The sequence below is a fragment of the Phyllobates terribilis genome, unplaced genomic scaffold (genome assembly GCF_046119375.1).
Source record: "Phyllobates terribilis strain yellow unplaced genomic scaffold, ASM4611937v1 Scaffold_4__5_contigs__length_816908805, whole genome shotgun sequence".
NCBI classification, from domain to species: domain Eukaryota; kingdom Metazoa; phylum Chordata; class Amphibia; order Anura; family Dendrobatidae; genus Phyllobates; species Phyllobates terribilis.
Genome location: NW_027362764.1, coordinates 302608511 through 302628819, shown reverse-complemented (window position 1 = coordinate 302628819; position 20309 = coordinate 302608511).

Sequence of the window (20309 nt, the reverse complement as noted above, 5' to 3'; positions counted from 1 at the left end):
TAAAGATGGACTAATAGAACAAGTCCCACACACTGCTACAAGCCGAAGCCGAAGTATTTTTCAGAGCTTGATACAGATAAAAATTATGTTGACTTTGCAACCTGGTGGAGGTTAGTATAGATGGACTAATAGAACAAGTCCCACACACTGCTACAAGCCAAAATATTTTTTCAGAGCTAGATGCAGATAAAAATTATTTTGAATTTGCAACCTGGTGGAGGTTAATATAGATGGACTAATAGAACATGTCCCACACACTGCTATTAACCCAAATATTTTTTCAGAGCTAGATGCAGATAAAAATTATTTTGAATTTGCAACCTGGTGGAGGTTAGTATAGATGGACTAATAGAACAAGTCCCACACACTGCTACAAGCCAAAATATTTTTTCAGAGCTAGATGCAGGTAAAAATTATTTTTAATTTGCAACCTGGTGGAGGTTAGTATAGATGGACTAATAGAAGAAGTCCCACACACTGCGACAAGCCAAAATATTTTTTCAGAGCTAGATGCAGAAAAAAATTATTTTGAATTTGCAACATGGTGGAGGTTAGTATAGATGGACTAATAGAACAAGTCCCACACACTGCTACAAGCCGCAATATTTTTTCACAGCTAGATGCAGATACAATTATTTTTAATTTGCAACCTGGTGGAGGTTAGTATAGATGGAATAATAGAACAAGTCCCACACACTGCTACAATCCGAAATATTTTTTCAGAGCTAGATGCAGATAAAAATTATTTTGAATTTGCAACCTGGTGGACGTGAGTAAAGATGGACTAATAGAACAAGTCCCACACAATGCTACAAGCCAAAGCCAAAATATTTTTCAGAGCTTGATACAGATAAAAATTATGTTGACTTTGCAACCTGGTGGAGGTTAGTATAGATGGACTAATAGAACAAGTCCCACACACTGCTACAAGCCGAAATATTTTTTCAGAGCTAGATGCAGATAAAAATAATTTTGAATTTGAAACCTGGTGGAGGTTAGTATAGATGGACAAATAGAACAAGTCCCACACACTGCTACAAACCGAAATATTTTTTCAGAGCTAGATGCAGATAAAAATTATTTTGAATTTGCAACCTGGTGGAGGTTAGTATAGATGGACTAATAGAGCAAGTCCCACACACTTCTACAAGCCAAAATATTTTTTCAGAGCTAGATGCAGATAAAAATTATTTTGAATTTGCAACCTGGTGGAGGTTAGTATTGATGGACTAATAGAACAAGTCCCACACACTGTTTTAAGCCAAAATATTTTTTCAGAGCTAGATGCAGATAAAAATTATTTTGAATTTGCAACCTGGTGGAGGTTAATATAGATGGACTAATAGAACAAGTCCCACACACTGCTACAAGCCAAAATATTTTTTTAGAGTAGGATGCATAAAAAAATAATTTTGAATTTGCAACCTGGTGGAGGTTAGTATAAATGGACTAATAGAACAAGTCCCACACATTGCTACAAGCCAAAATATTTTTCAGGGCTGGATGCAGAAAAAAATTATTTTGAATTTGCAACCTGGTGGAGGTTAGTAAAGATGGACTAATGGAACAAGTCCCACACACTGCTGCAAGCCGAAATATTTTTTCAGAGCTAGATGCAGATAAAAATTATTTTGAATTTGCAACCTGGTGGAGGTTAGTAAAGATGGATTAATAGAACAAGTCCCACACACTGCTACAAGCCGAAGCCGAAATATTTTTTCAAAGTTAGATGCAGATAAAAATAATTTTGAATTTGAAACCTGGTGGAGGTTAGTATAGATGGACAAATAGAACAAGTCCCACACACTGCTACAAGCCGAAATATTTTTTCAGAGCTAGATGCAGATAAAAATTATTTTGAATTTGCAACCTGGTGGAGGTTAGTATAGATGGACTAATAGAGCAAGTCCCACACACTGCTACAAGCCAAAATATTTTTTCAGAGCTAGATGCAGATAAAAATTATTTTGAATTTGCAACCTGGTGGAGGTTAGTATAGATGGACTAATAGAACAAGTCCCACACACTGCTTCAAGCCAAAATATTTTTTCAGAGCTAGATGCAGATAAAAATTATTTTGAATTTGCAACCTGGTGGAGGTTAATATAGATGGACTAATAGAACATGTCCCACACACTGCTACAAGCCAAAATATTTTTTCAGAGCTAGATGCAGAAAAAAATTATTTTGAATTTGCAACCTGGTGGAGGTTAGTAAAGATGGACTAATGGAACAAGTCCCACACACTGCTGCAAGCCGAAATATTTTTTCAGAGCTAGATGCAGATAAAAATTATTTTGAATTTGCAACCTGGTGGAGGTTAGTAAAGATGGATTAATAGAACAAGTCCCACACACTGCTACAAGCCGAAGCCGAAATATTTTTTCAAAGTTAGATGCAGATAAAAATAATTTTGAATTTGAAACCTGGTGGAGGTTAGAATAGATGGACAAATAGAACAAGTCCCACACACTGCTACAAGCCGAAATATTTTTTCAGAGCTAGATGCAGATAAAAATTATTTTGAATTTGCAACCTGGTGGAGGTTAGTATAGATGGACTAATAGAGCAAGTCCCACACACTGCTACAAGCCAAAATATTTTTTCAGAGCTAGATGCAGATAAAAATTATTTTGAATTTGCAACCTGGTGGAGGTTAGTATAGATGGACTAATAGAACAAGTCCCACACACTGCTTCAAGCCAAAATATTTTTCAGAGCTAGATGCAGATAAAAATTATTTTGAATTTGCAACCTCGTGGAGGTTAATATAGATGGACTAATAGAACATGTCCCACACACTGCTACAAGCCCAAATATTTTTTCAGAGCTAGATGCAGATAAAAATTATTTTGAATTTGCAACCTGGTGGAGGTTAGTATAGATGGACTAATAGAACAAGTCCCACACACTGCAACAAGCCATAATATTTTTTCAGAGCTAGATGCAGATAAAAATTATTTTGAATTTGCAACCTGGTGGAGGTTAGTATAGATGGACTAATAGAACAAGTCCCACACACTGCTACAAGCCAAAATATTTTTTTAGAGTTGGATGCAGAAAAAAATAATTTTGAATTTGCAACCTGGTGGAGGTTAGTATAAATGGACTAATAGAACAAGTCCCACACATTGCTACAAGCCGAAATATTTTTTCAGAGCTAGATGCAGAAAAAAATTATTTTGAATTTGCAACCTGGTGGAGGTTAGTAAAGATGGACTAATGGAACAAGTCCCACACACTGCTGCAAGCCGAAATATTTTTTCAGAGCTACATGCAGATAAAAATTATTTTGAATTTGCAACCTGGTGGAGGTTAGTAAAGATGGATTAATAGAACAAGTCCCACACATTGCTACAAGCCGAAGCCGAAATATTTTTTCAAAGCTAGATGCAGATAAAAATAATTTTGAATTTGCAACCTGGTGGAGGTTAGTATAGATGGACTAATAGAACAAGTCCCACACATTGCTACAAGCCAAAATATTTTTTCAGAGCTAGATGCAGGTAAAAATTATTTTTAATTTGCAACCTGGTGGAGGTTAGTGTAGATGGACTAATAGAAGAAGTCCCACACACTGCGACAAGCCAAAATATTTTTTCAGAGCTAGATGCAGAAAAAAAATGTTTTGAATTTGCAACCTGGTGGAGGTTAGTATAGATGGACTAATAGAACAAGTCCCACACACTGCTACAAGCCGCAATATTTTTTCACAGCTAGATGAAGATAAAATTATTTTGAATTTGCAACCAGGTGGAGGTTAGTATAGATGGAATAATAGAACAAGTCCCACACACTGCTACAAGCCAAAATATTTTTTCAGAGCTAGATGCAGATAAAAATTATTTTGAATTTGCAACCTGGTGGACGTGAGTAAAGATGGACTAATAGAACAAGTCCCACACACTGCTACAAGCCGAAGCCGAAGTATTTTTCAGAGCTTGATACACATAAAATTATGTTGACTTTGCAACCTGGTGGAGGTTAGTATAGATGGACTAATAGAACAAGTCCCACACACTGCTACAAGCCGAAATATTTTTTCAGAGCTAGATGCAGATAAAAATTATTTTGAATTTGAAACCTGGTGGAGGTTAGTATAGATGGACAAATAGAGCAAGTCCCACACACTGCTACAAGCCAAAATATTTTTTCAGAGCTAGATGCAGATAAAAATTATTTTGAATTTGCAACCTGGTGGAGGTTAGTATAGATGGACTAATAGAGCAAGTCCCACACACTGCTAAAAGCCAAAATATTTTTTCAGAGGTAGATGCAGATAAAAATTATTTTGAATTTGCAACCTGGTGGAGGTTAATATAGATGGACTAATAGAACATGTCCCACACACTGCTATTAACCCAAATATTTTTTCAGAGCTAGATGCAGATAAAAATTATTTTGAATTTGCAACCTGGTGGAGGTTAGTATAGATGGACTAATAGAACAAGTCCCACACACTGCTACAAGCCAAAATATTTTTTCAGAGCTAGATGCAGGTAAAAATTATTTTTAATTTGCAACCTGGTGGAGGTTAGTATAGATGGACTAATAGAAGAAGTCCCACACACTGCGACAAGCCAAAATATTTTTTCAGAGCTAGATGCAGAAAAAAATTATTTTGAATTTGCAACCTGGTGGTGGTTAGTATAGATGGACTAATAGAACAAGTCCCACACACTGCTACAAGCTGCAATATTTTTTCACAGCTAGATGCAGATACAATTATTTTGAATTTGCAACCTGGTGGAGGTTAGTATAGATGGAATAATAGAACAAGTCCCACACACTGCTACAAGCCGAAATTTTTTTCAGAGCTAGATGCAGATAAAAATTATTTTGAATTTGCAACCTGGTGGACGTGAGTAAAGATGGAATAATAGAACAAGTCCCACACACTGCTACAAGCCGAAGCCGAAATATTTTTCAGAGCTTGATACAGATAAAAATTATGTTGACTTTGCAACCTGGTGGAGGTTAGTATAGATGGACTAATAGAAGAAGTCCCACACACTGCTACAAGCCGAAAAAAATTTTAAGAGCTAGATGCAGATAAAAATAATTTTGAATTTGAAACCTGGTGTAGGTTAGTATAGATGGACAAATAGAACAAGTCCCACACACTGCTACAAACCGAAATATTTTTTCAGAGCTAGATGCAGATAAAAATTATTTTGAATTTGCAACCTGCTGGAGGTTAGTATAGATGGACTAATAGAACAAGTCCCACACACTGCTACAAGCCAAAATATTTTTTTAGAGTAGGATGCATAAAAAAATAATTTTGAATTTGCAACCTGGTGGAGGTTAGTATAAATGGACTAATAGAACAAGTCCCACACATTGCTACAAGCCGAAATATTTTTCAGAGCTGGATGCAGAAAAAAATTATTTTGAATTTGCAACCTGGTGGAGGTTAGTAAAGATGGACTAATGGAACAAGTCCTACACACTGCTGCAAGCCGAAATATTTTTTCAGAGCTAGATGCAGATAAAAATTATTTTGAATTTGCAACCTGGTGGAGGTTAGTAAAGATGGATTAATAGAACAAGTCCCACACACTGCTACAAGCCGAAGCCGAAATATTTTTTCAAAGTTAGATGCAGATAAAAATAATTTTGAATTTGAAACCTGGTGGAGGTTAGTATAGATGGACAAATAGAACAAGTCCCACACACTGCTACAAGCCGAAATATTTTTTCAGAGCTAGATGCAGATAAAAATTATTTTGAATTTGCAACCTGGTGGAGGTTAGTATAGATGGACTAATAGAGCAAGTCCCACACACTGCTCCAAGCCAAAATATTTTTTCAGAGCTAGATGCAGATAAAAATTATTTTGAATTTGCAACCTGGTGGAGGTTAGTATAGATGGACTAATAGAACAAGTCCCACACACTGCTTCAAGCCAAAATATTTTTTCAGAGCTAGATGCAGATAAAAATTATTTTGAATTTGCAACCTGGTGGAGGTTAATATAGATGGACTAATAGAACATGTCCCACACACTGCTACAAGCCAAAATATTTTTTCAGAGCTAGATGCAGAAAAAAATTATTTTGAATTTGCAACCTGGTGGAGGTTAGTAAAGATGGACTAATGGAACAAGTCCCACACACTGCTGCAAGCCGAAATATTTTTTCAGAGCTAGATGCAGATAAAAATTATTTTGAATTTGCAACCTGGTGGAGGTTAGTAAAGATGGATTAATAGAACAAGTCCCACACACTGCTACAAGCCGAAGCCGAAATATTTTTTCAAAGTTAGATGCAGATAAAAATAATTTTGAATTTGAAACCTGGTGGAGGTTAGTATAGATGGACAAATAGAACAAGTCCCACACACTGCTACAAGCCAAAATATTTTTTCAGAGCTAGATGCAGATAAAAATTATTTTGAATTTGCAACCTGGTGGAGGTTAGTATAGATGGACTAATAGAGCAAGTCCCACACACTGCTACAAGCCAAAATATTTTTTCAGAGCTAGATGCAGATAAAAATTATTTTGAATTTGCAACCTGGTGGAGGTTAGTATAGATGGACTAATAGAACAAGTCCCACACACTGCTTCAAGCCAAAATATTTTTTCAGAGCTAGATGCAGATAAAAATTATTTTGAATTTGCAACCTCGTGGAGGTTAATATAGATGGACTAATAGAACATGTCCCACACACTGCTACAAGCCCAAATATTTTTTCAGAGCTAGATGCAGATAAAAATTATTTTGAATTTGCAACCTGGTGGAGGTTAGTATAGATGGACTAATAGAACAAGTCCCACACACTGCAACAAGCCAAAATATTTTTTCAGAGCTAGATGCAGATAAAAATTATTTTGAATTTGCAACCTGGTGGAGGTTAGTATAGATGGACTAATAGAACAAGTCCCACACACTGCTACAAGCCAAAATATTTTTTTAGAGTTGGATGCAGAAAAAAATAATTTTGAATTTGCAACCTGGTGGAGGTTAGTATAAATGGACTAATAGAACAAGTCCCACACATTGCTACAAGCCGAAATATTTTTTCAGAGCTAGATGCATAAAAAAATTATTTTGAATTTGCAACCTGGTGGAGGTTAGTAAAGATGGACTAATGGAACAAGTCCCACACACTGCTGCAAGCCGAAATATTTTTTCAGAGCTACATGCAGATAAAAATTATTTTGAATTTGCAACCTGGTGGAGGTTAGTATAGATGGACTAATAGAACAAGTCCCACACACTGCTTCAAGCCAAAATATTTTTTCAGAGCTAGATGCAGATAAAAATTATTTTGAATTTGCAACCTCGTGGAGGTTAATATAGATGGACTAATAGAACATGTCCCACACACTGCTACAAGCCCAAATATTTTTTCAGAGCTAGATGCAGATAAAAATTATTTTGAATTTGCAACCTGGTGGAGGTTAGTATAGATGGACTAATAGAACAAGTCCCACACACTGCAACAAGCCAAAATATTTTTTCAGAGCTAGATGCAGATAAAAATTATTTTGAATTTGCAACCTGGTGGAGGTTAGTATAGATGGACTAATAGAACAAGTCCCACACACTGCTACAAGCCAAAATATTTTTTTAGAGTTGGATGCAGAAAAAAATAATTTTGAATTTGCAACCTGGTGGAGGTTAGTATAAATGGACTAATAGAACAAGTCCCACACATTGCTACAAGCCGAAATATTTTTTCAGAGCTAGATGCAGAAAAAAATTATTTTGAATTTGCAACCTGGTGGAGGTTAGTAAAGATGGACTAATGGAACAAGTCCCACACACTGCTGCAAGCCGAAATATTTTTTCAGAGCTACATGCAGATAAAAATTATTTTGAATTTGCAACCTGGTGGAGGTTAGTAAAGATGGATTAATAGAACAAGTCCCACACATTGCTACAAGCCGAAACCGAAATATTTTTTCAAAGCTAGATGCAGATAAAAATAATTTTGAATTTGCAACCTGGTGGAGGTTAGTATAGATGGACTAATAGAACAAGTCCCACACATTGCTACAAGCCAAAATATTTTTTCAGAGCTAGATGCAGGTAAAAATTATTTTTAATTTGCAACCTGGTGGAGGTTAGTGTAGATGGACTAATAGAAGAAGTCCCACACACTGCGACAAGCCAAAATATTTTTTCAGAGCTAGATGCAGAAAAAAAATGTTTTGAATTTGCAACCTGGTGGAGGTTAGTATAGATGGACTAATAGAACAAGTCCCACACACTGCTACAAGCCGCAATATTTTTTCACAGCTAGATGAAGATAAAATTATTTTGAATTTGCAACCTGGTGGAGGTTAGTATAGATGGAATAATAGAACAAGTCCCACACACTGCTACAAGCCGAAATATTTTTTCAGAGCTAGATGCAGATAAAAATTATTTTGAATTTGCAACCTGGTGGACGTGAGTAAAGATGGACTAATAGAACAAGTCCCACACACTGCTACAAGCCGAAGCCGAAGTATTTTTCAGAGCTTGATACACATAAAATTATGTTGACTTTGCAACCTGGTGGAGGTTAGTATAGATGGACTAATAGAACAAGTCCCACACACTGCTACAAGCCGAAATATTTTTTCAGAGCTAGATGCAGATAAAAATTATTTTGAATTTGAAACCTGGTGGAGGTTAGTATAGATGGACAAATAGAGCAAGTCCCACACACTGCTACAAGCCAAAATATTTTTTCAGAGCTAGATGCAGATAAAAATTATTTTGAATTTGCAACCTGGTGGAGGTTAGTATAGATGGACTAATAGAGCAAGTCCCACACACTGCTAAAAGCCAAAATATTTTTTCAGAGGTAGATGCAGATAAAAATTATTTTGAATTTGCAACCTGGTGGAGGTTAATATAGATGGACTAATAGAACATGTCCCACACACTGCTATTAACCCAAATATTTTTTCAGAGCTAGATGCAGATAAAAATTATTTTGAATTTGCAACCTGGTGGAGGTTAGTATAGATGGACTAATAGAACAAGTCCCACACACTGCTACAAGCCAAAATATTTTTTCAGAGCTAGATGCAGGTAAAAATTATTTTTAATTTGCAACCTGGTGGAGGTTAGTATAGATGGACTAATAGAAGAAGTCCCACACACTGCGACAAGCCAAAATATTTTTTCAGAGCTAGATGCAGAAAAAAATTATTTTGAATTTGCAACCTGGTGGTGGTTAGTATAGATGGACTAATAGAACAAGTCCCACACACTGCTACAAGCTGCAATATTTTTTCACAGCTAGATGCAGATACAATTATTTTGAATTTGCAACCTGGTGGAGGTTAGTATAGATGGAATAATAGAACAAGTCCCACACACTGCTACAAGCCGAAATTTTTTTCAGAGCTAGATGCAGATAAAAATTATTTTGAATTTGCAACCTGGTGGACGTGAGTAAAGATGGAATAATAGAACAAGTCCCACACACTGCTACAAGCCGAAGCCGAAATATTTTTCAGAGCTTGATACAGATAAAAATTATGTTGACTTTGCAACCTGGTGGAGGTTAGTATAGATGGACTAATAGAAGAAGTCCCACACACTGCTACAAGCCGAAAAAAATTTTAAGAGCTAGATGCAGATAAAAATTATTTTGAATTTGCAACCTGCTGGAGGTTAGTATAGATGGACTAATAGAACAAGTCCCACACACTGCTACAAGCCAAAATATTTTTTCAGAGCTAGATGCAGATAAAAATTATTTTGAATTTGCCACCTGCTGGAGGTTAGTATAGATGGACTAATAGAACAAGTCCCACACACTGCTTCAAGCCAAAATATTTTTTCAGCGCTAGATGCAGATAAAAATTATTTTGAATTTGCAACCTGGTGGAGGTTAATATAGATGGACTAATAGAACATGTCCCACACACTGCTACAAGCCCAAATATTTTTTCAGAGCTAGATGCAGATGAAAATTATTTTGAATTTGCAACCTGATGGAGGTTAGTATAGATGGACTAATAGAACAAGTCCCACACACTGCTACAAGCCAAAATATTTTTTCAGAGCTAGATGCACGTAAAAATTATTTTTAATTTGCAACCTGGTGGAGGTTAGTATAGATGGACTAATAGAACAAGTCCCACACACTGCTACAAGCCAAAATATTTTTTCAGAGCTAGATGCAGGTAAAAGTTATTTTGAATTTGCAACCTGCTGGAGGTTAGTATAGATGGACTAATAGAAGAAGTCCCACACACTGCGACAAGCCAAAATATTTTTTCAGAGCTAGATGCTGAAAAAAAATATTTTGAATTTGCAACCTGGTGGAGGTTAGTATAGATGGACTAATAGAACAAGTCCCACACACTGCTACAAGCCGAAATATTTTTTCACAGCTAGATGCAGATAAAATTACTTTGAATTTGCAACCTGGTGGAGGTTAGTATAGATGGAATAATAGAACAAGTCCCACACACTGCTACAAGCCGAAATATTTTTTCAGAGCTAGATGCAGATAAAAATAATTTTGAATTTGCAACCTGGTGGACGTGAGTAAAGATGGACTAATAGAACAAGTCCCACACACTGCTACAAGCCGAAGCCGAAATATTTTTCAGAGCTTGATACAGATAAAAATTATGTTGACTTTGCAAACTGGTGGAGGTTAGTATAAATGGACTAATAGAACAAGTCCCACACACTGCTACAAGCCGAAATATTTTTTCAGAGCTAGATGCAGATAAAAATTATTTTGAATTTGAAACCTGGTGGAGGTTAGTATAGATGCACAAATAGAACAAGTCCCACACACTGCTACAAGCCGAAATATTTTTTCAGAGCTAGATGCAGATAAAAATTATTTTGAATTTGCAACCTGGTGGAGGTTAGTATAGATGGACTAATAGAGCAAGTCCCACACACTGCTACAAGCCAAAATATTTTTTCAGAGCTAGATGCAGATAAAAATTATTTTGAATTTGCAACCTGGTGGAGGTTAGTATAGATGGACTAATAGAACAAGTCCCACACACTGCTACAAGCCGAAGACGAAATATTTTTCAGAGCTTGATACAGATAAAAATTATGTTGACTTTGCAACCTGGTGGAGGTTAGTATAGATGGACTAATAGAAGAAGTCCCACACACTGCTACAAGCCGAAAAAAATTATAAGAGCTAGATGCAGATAAAAATAATTTTGAATTTGAAACCTGGTGTAGGTTAGTATAGATGGACAAATAGAACAAGTCCCACACACTGCTACAAACCGAAATATTTTTTCAGAGCTAGATGCAGATAAAAATTATTTTGAATTTGCAACCTGGTGGAGGTTAGTATAGATGGACTAATAGAACAAGTCCCACACACTGCTACAAGCCAAAATATTTTTTCAGAGCTAGATGCAGATAAAAATTATTTTGAATTTGCAACCTGGTGGAGGTTAGTATAGATGGACTAATAGAACAAGTCCCACACACTGCTTCAAGCCAAAATATTTTTTCAGAGCTAAATGCAGATAAAAATTATTTTGAATTTGCAACCTGGTGGAGGTTAATATAGATGGACTAATAGAACATGTCCCACACACTGCTACAAGCCCAAATATTTTTTCAGAGCTAGAAGCAGATAAAAATTATTTTGAATTTGCAACCTGATGGAGGTTAGTATAGATGGACTAATAGAACAAGTCCCACACACTGCTAAAAGCCAAAATATTTTTTCAGAGCTAGATGCAGATAAAAATTATTTTGAATTTGCAACCTGGTGGAGGTTAATATAGATGGACTAATAGAACATGTCCCACACACTGCTACAAGCCAAAATATTTTTTCAGAGCTAGATGCAGGTAAAAGTTATTTTGAATTTGCAACCTGGTGGAGGTTAGTATAGATGGACTAATAGAAGAAGTCCCACACACTGCGACAAGCCAAAATATTTTTTCAGAGCTAGAAGCAGAAAAAAAATATTTTGAATTTGCAACCTGGTGGAGGTTAGTATAGATGGACTAATAGAACAAGTCCCACACACTGCTACAAGCCACAATATTTTTTCACAGCTAGATGCAGATAAAATTATTTTGAATTTGCAACCTGGTGGAGGTTAGTATAGATGGAATAATAGAACAAGTCCCACACACTGCTACAAGCCAAAATATTTTTTCAGAGCTAGATGCAGATAAAAATAATTTTGAATTTGCAACCTGGTGGACGTGAGTAAAGATGGATTAATAGAACAAGTCCCACACACTGCTACAAGCCGAAGCCGAAATATTTTTCAGAGCTTGATACAGTTAAAAATTATGTTGACTTTGCAACCTGGTGGAGGTTAGTATAAATGGACTAATAGAACAAGTCCCACACACTGCTACAAGCCGAAATATTTTTTCAGAGCTAGATGCAGATAAAAATTATTTTGAATTTGAAACCTGGTGGAGGTTAGTATAGATGCACAAATAGAACAAGTCCCACACACTGCTACAAGCCGAAGCCGAAATATTTTTCAGAGCTTGATACAGATAAAAATTATGTTGACTTTGCAATCTGATGGAGGTTAGTATAGATGGACTAATAGAAGAAGTCCCACACACTGCTACAAGCCGAAAAAATTTATAAGAGCTAGATGCAGATAAAAATAATTTTGAATTTGAAACCTGGTGTAGGTTAGTATAGATGGACAAATAGAACAAGTCCCACACACTGCTACAAACCGAAATATTTTTTCAGAGCTAGATGCAGATAAAAATTATTTTTAATTTGCAACCTGGTGGAGGTTAGTATAGATGGACTAATAGAACAAGACCCACACACTGCTACAAGCCAAAATATTTTTTCAGAGCTAGATGCAGATAAAAATTATTTTGAATTTGCAACCTGGTGGAGGTTAGTATAGATGGACAAATAGAACAAGTCCCACACACTGCTTCAAGCCAAAATATTTTTTCAGAGCTAGATGCAGATAAAAATTATTTTGAATTTGCAACCTGGTGGAGGTTAATATAGATGGACTAATAGAACATGTCCCACACACTGCTACAAGCCCAAATATTTTTTCAGAGCTAGATGCAGATAAAAATTATTTTGAATTTGCAATCTGATGGAGGTTAGTATAGATGGACTAATAGAACAAGTCCCACACACTGCTAAAAGCCAAAATATTTTTTCAGAGCTAGATGCAGGTAAAAATTATTTTTAATTTGCCACCTGGTGGAGGTTAGTATAGATGGACTAATAGATGAAGTCCCACACACTGCTACAAGCCGAAAAAATTTATAAGAGCTAGATGCAGATAAAAATAATTTTGAATTTGAAACCTGGTGTAGGTTAGTATAGATGGACAAATAGAACAAGTCCCACACACTGCTACAAACCGAAATATTTTTTCAGAGCTAGATGCAGATAAAAATTATTTTGAATTTGCAACCTGATGGAGGTTAGTATAGATGGACTAATAGAACAAGTCCCACACACTGCGACAAGCCAAAATATTTTTTCAGAGCTAGATGCAGAAAAAAAATATTTTGAATTTGCAACCTGGTGGAGGTTAGTATAGATGGACTAATAGAACAAGTCCCACACACTGCTACAAGCCGCAAAATTTTTTCACAGCTAGATGCAGATAAAATTATTTTGAATTTGCAACCTGGTGGAGGTTAGTATAGATGGAATAATAGAACAAGTCCCACACACTGCTACAAGCCAAAATATTTTTTCAGACCTAGATGCAGATAAAAATAATTTTGAATTTGCAACCTGGTGGACGTGAGTAAAGATGGACTAATAGAACAAGTCCCACACACTGCTACAAGCCGAAGACGAAATATTTTTCAGAGCTTGATACAGTTAAAAATTATGTTGACTTTGCAAACTGGTGGAGGTTAGTATAAATGGACTAATAGAACAAGTCCCACACACTGCTACAAGCCGAAATATTTTTTCACAGCTAGATGCAGATAAAAATTATTTTGAATTTGAAACCTGGTGGAGGTTAGTATAGATGCACAAATAGAACAAGTCCCACACACTGCTACAAGCCGAAGCCGAAATATTTTTCAGAACTTGATACAGATAAAAATTATGTTGACTTTGCAACCTGGTGGAGGTTAGTATAGATGGACTAATAGAAGAAGTCCCACACACTGCTACAAGCCGAAAAAATTTATAAGAGCTAGATGCAGATAAAAATAATTTTGAATTTGAAACCTGGTGTAGGTTAGTATAGATGGACAAATAGAACAAGTCCCACACACTGCTACAAACCGAAATATTTTTTCAGAGCTAGATGCAGATAAAAATTATTTTGAATTTGCAACCTGGTGGAGGTTAGTATAGATGGACTAATAGAACAAGTCCCACACACTGCTACAAGCCAAAATATTTTTTCAGAGCTAGATGCAGATAAAAATTATTTTGAATTTGCAACCTGGTGGAGGTTAGTATAGGTGGACTAATAGAACAAGTCCCACACACTGCTTCAAGCCAAAATATTTTTTCAGAGCTAGATGCAGATAAAAATTATTTTGAATTTGCAACCTGGTGGAGGTTAATATAGATAAACTAATAGAACATGTCCCACACACTGCTACAAGCCCAAATATTTTTTCAGAGCTAGATGCAGATAAAAATTATTTTGAATTTGCAACCTGATGGAGGTTAGTATATATGGACTAATAGAACAAGTCCCACACACTGCTAAAAGCCAAAATATTTTTTCAGAGCTAAATGCAGGTAAAAATTATTTTTAATTTGCCACCTGGTGGAGGTTAGTATAGATGGACTAATAGAACAAGTCCCACACACTGCTACAAGCCAAAATATTTTTTCAGAGCTAGATGCAGGTAAAAGTTATTTTGAATTTGCAACCTGGTGGAGGTTAGTATAGATGGACTAATAGAAGAAGTCCCACACACTGCGACAAGCCAAAATATTTTTTCAGAGCTAGATGCAGAAAAAAAATATTTTGAATTTGCAACCTGGTGGAGGTTAGTATAGATGGACTAATAGAACAAGTCCCACACACTGCTACAAGCCGAAATATTTTTTCACAGCTAGATGCAGATAAAATTATTTTGAATTTGCAACCTGGTGGAGGTTAGTATAGATGGAATAATAGAACAAGTCCCACACACTGCTACAAGCCGAAATATTTTTTCAGAGCTAGATGCAGATAAAAATAATTTTGAATTTGCAACCTGGTGGACGTGAGTAAAGATGGACTAATAGAACAAGTCCCACACACTGCTACAAGCCGAAGCCGAAATATTTTTCAGAGCTTGATACAGATAAAAATTATGTTGACTTTGCAAACTGGTGGAGGTTAGTATAAATGGACTAATAGAACAAGTCCCACACACTGCTACAAGCCGAAATATTTTTTCAGAGCTAGATGCAGATAAAAATTATTTTGAATTTGAAACCTGGTGGAGGTTAGTATAGATGCACAAATAGAACAAGTCCCACACACTGCTACAAGCCGAAATATTTTTTCAGAGCTAGATGCAGATAAAAATTATTTTGAATTTGCAACCTGGTGGAGGTTAGTATAGATGGACTAATAGAGCAAGTCCCACACACTGCTACAAGCCAAAATATTTTTTCAGAGCTAGATGCAGATAAAAATTATTTTGAATTTGCAACCTTGTGGAGGTTAGTATAGATGGACTAATAGAACAAGTCCCACACACTGCTACAAGCCGAAGACGAAATATTTTTCAGAGCTTGATACAGATAAAAATTATGTTGACTTTGCAACCTGGTGGAGGTTAGTATAGATGGACTAATAGAAGAAGTCCCACACACTGCTACAAGCCGAAAAAATTTATAAGAGCTAGATGCAGATAAAAATAATTTTGAATTTGAAACCTGGTGTAGGTTAGTATAGATGGACAAATAGAACAAGTCCCACACACTGCTACAAACCGAAATATTTTTTCAGAGCTAGATGCAGATAAAAATTATTTTGAATTTGCAACCTGGTGGAGGTTAGTATAGATGGACTAATAGAACAAGTCCCACACACTGCTACAAGCCAAAATATTTTTTCAGAGCTAGATGCAGATAAAAATTATTTTGAATTTGCAACCTGGTGGAGGTTAGTATAGATGGACTAATAGAACAAGTCCCACACACTGCTTCAAGCCAAAATATTTTTTCAGAGCTAAATGCAGATAAAAATTATTTTGAATTTGCAACCTGGTGGAGGTTAATATAGATGGACTAATAGAACATGTCCCACACACTGCTACAAGCCCAAATATTTTTTCAGAGCTAGAAGCAGATAAAAATTATTTTGAATTTGCAACCTGATGGAGGTTAGTATAGATGGACTAATAGAACAAATCCCACACACTGCTAAAAGCCAAAATATTTTTTCAGATCTAGATGCAGATAAAAATTATTTTGAATTTGCAACCTGGTGGAGGTTAATATAGATGGACTAATAGAACATGTCCCACACACTGCTACAAGCCAAAATATTTTTTCAGAGCTAGATGCAGGTAAAAGTTATTTTGAATTTGCAACCTGGTGGAGGTTAGTATAGATGGACTAATAGAAGAAGTCCCACACACTGCGACAAGCCAAAATATTTTTTCAGAGCTAGAAGCAGAAAAAAAATATTTTGAATTTGCAACCTGGTGGAGGTTAGTATAGATGGACTAATAGAACAAGTCCCACACACTGCTACAAGCCACAATATTTTTTCACAGCTAGATGCAGATAAAATTATTTTGAATTTGCAACCTGGCGGAGGTTAGTATAGATGGAATAATAGAACAAGTCCCACACACTGCTACAAGCCGAAATATTTTTTCAGAGCTAGATGCAGATAAAAATAATTTTGAATTTGCAACCTGGTGGACGTGAGTAAAGATGGATTAATAGAACAAGTCCCACACACTGCTACAAGCCGAAGCCGAAATATTTTTCAGAGCTTGATACAGTTAAAAATTATGTTGACTTTGCAAACTGGTGGAGGTTAGTATAAATGGACTAATAGAACAAGTCCCACACACTGCTACAAGCTGAAATATTTTTTCAGAGCTAGATGCAGATAAAAATTATTTTGAATTTGAAACCTGGTGGAGGTTAGTATAGATGCACAAATAGAACAAGTCCCACACACTGCTACAAGCCGAAGCCGAAATATTTTTCAGAGCTTGATACAGATAAAAATTATGTTGACTTTGCAACCTGGTGGAGGTTAGTATAGATGGACTAATAGAAGAAGTCCCACACACTGCTACAAACCGAAATATTTTTTCAGAGCTAGATGCAGATAAAAATTATTTTGAATTTGCAACCTAGTGGAGGTTAGTATAGATGGACTAATAGAACAAGTCCCACACACTGCTACAAGCCAAAATATTTTTTCAGAGCTAGATGCAGATAAAAATTATTTTGAATTTGCAACCTGGTGGAGGTTAGTATAGATGGACTAATAGAACAAGTCCCACACACTGCTTCAAGCCAAAATATTTTTTCAGAGCTAGATGCAGATAAAAATTATTTTGAATTTGCAACCTGGTGGAGGTTAATATAGATGGACTAAAAGAACATGTCCCACACACTGCTACAAGCCCAAATATTTTTTCAGAGCTAGATGCAGATAAAAATTATTTTGAATTTGCAATCTGATGGAGGTTAGTATAGATGGACTAATAGAACAAGTCCCACACACTGCTAAAAGCCAAAATATTTTTTCAGAGCTAGATGCAGGTAAAAATTATTTTTAATTTGCCACCTGGTGGAGGTTAGTATAGATGAACTAATAGAAGAAGTCCCACACACTGCTACAAGCCGAAAAAATTTATAAGAGCTAGATGCAGATAAAAATAATTTTGAATTTGAAACCTGGTGGAGGTTAGTATAGATGGACAAATAGAACAAGTCCCACACACTGCTACAAACCGAAATATTTTTTCAGAGCTAGATGCAGATAAAAATTATTTTGAATTTGCAACCTGGTGGAGGTTAGTATAGATGGACTAATAGAACAAGTCCCACACACTGCTACAAGCCAAAATATTTTTTCAGAGCTAGATGCAGATAAAAATTATTTTGAATTTGCAACCTGGTGGAGGTTAGTATAGATGGACTAATAGAACAAGTCCCACACACTGCTTCAAGCCAAAATATTTTTTCAGAGCTAGATGCAGATAAAAATTATTTTGAATTTGCAACCTGGTGGAGGTTAATATAGATGGACTAATAGAACATGTCCCACACACTGCTACAAGCCCAAATATTTTTTCAGAGCTAGATGTAGATAAAAATTATTTTGAATTTGCAACCTGATGGAGGTTAGTATAGATGGACTAATAGAACAAGTCCCACACACTGCTAAAAGCCAAAATATTTTTTCAGAGCTAGATGCAGATAAAAATTATTTTGAATTTGCAACCTGGTGGAGGTTAGTATAGATGGACTAATAGAACAAGTCCCACACACTGCTACAAGCCGCAATATTTTTTCACAGCTAGATGCAGATAAAATTATTTTGAATTTGCAACCTGGTGGAGGTTAGTATAGATGGAATAATAGAACAAGTCCCACACACTGCTACAAGCCGAAATATTTTTTCAGAGCTAGATGCAGATAAAAATAATTTTGAATTTGCAACCTGGTGGACGTGAGTAAAGATGGACTAATAGAACAAGTCCCACACACTGCTACAAGCCGAAGCCGAAATATTTTTCAGAGCTTGATACAGTTAAAAATTATGTTGACTTTGCAAACTGGTGGAGGTTAGTATAAATGGACTAATAGAACAAGTCCCACACACTGCTACAAGCCGAAATATTTTTTCAGAGCTAGATGCAGATAAAAATTATTTTGAATTTGCAACCTGGTGGAGGTTAGTATAGATGCACAAATAGAACAAGTCCCACACACTGCTACAAGCCGAAGCCGAAATATTTTTCAGAGCTTGATACAGATAAAAATTATGTTGACTTTGCAACCTGGTGGAGGTTAGTATAGATGGACTAATAGAAGAAGTCCCACACACTGCTACAAGCCGAAAAAATTTATAAGAGCTAGCTGCAGATAAAAATAATTTTGAATTTGAAACCTGGTGTAGGTTAGTATAGATGGACAAATAGAACAAGTCCCACACACTGCTACAAACCGAAATATTTTTTCAGAGCTAGATGCAGATAAAAATTATTTTGAATTTGCAACCTGGTGGAGGTTAGTATAGATGGACTAATAGAACAAGTCCCACACACTGCTACAAGCCAAAATATTTTTTCAGAGCTAGATGCAGATAAAAATTATTTTGAATTTGCAACCTGGTGGAGGTTAGTATAGGTGGACTAATAGAACAAGTCCCACACACTGCTTCAAGCCAAAATATTTTTTCAGAGCTAGATGCAGATAAAAATTATTTTGAATTTGCAACCTGGTGGAGGTTAATATAGATAAACTAATAGAACATGTCCCACACACTGCTACAAGCCCAAATATTTTTTCAGAGCTAGATGCAGATAAAAATTATTTTGAATTTGCAACCTGATGGAGGTTAGTATAGATGGACTAATAGAACAAGTCCCACACACTGCTAAAAGCCAAAATATTTTTTCAGAGCTAAATGCAGGTAAAAATTATTTTTAATTTGCCACCTGGTGGAGGTTAGTATAGATGGACTAATAGAACAAGACCCACACACTGCTACAAGCCAAAATATTTTTTCAGAGCTAGATGCAGGTAAAAATTATTTTGAATTTGCAACCTGGTGGAGGTTAGTATAGATGGACTAATAGAAGAAGTCCCACACACTGCGACAAGCCAAAATATTTTTTCAGAGCTAGATGCAGAAAAAAAATATTTTGAATTTGCAACCTGGTGGAGGTTAGTATAGATGGACTAATAGAACAAGTCCCATACACTGCTACAAGCCGCAATATTTTTTCACAGCTAGATGCAGATAAAATTATTTTGAATTTGCAACCTGGTGCAGGTTAGTATAGATGGAATAATAGAACAAGTCCCACACACTGCTACAAGCCGAAATATTTTTTCAGAGCTAGATGCAGATAAAAATTATATTGAATTTGCAACCTGGTGGAGGTTAGAATAGATGGACTAATAGAACAAGTCCCACACACTGCTACAAGCCCAAATATTTTTTCAGAGCAAGATGCAGATAAAAAAAATTTTTAATTTGCAACCTGGTTGAGGTTAGTATAGATGTACTAATAGAACAAGTCCCACACACTGCTATAAGCCAAAATATTTTTTCAGAGCTAGATGCAGATAAAAATTATATTGAATTTGCAACCTGGTGGAGGTTAGAATAGATGGACTAATAGAACAAGTCCCACACACTGCTACAAGCCGAAGCCGAAATATTTTTCAGAGCTTGAT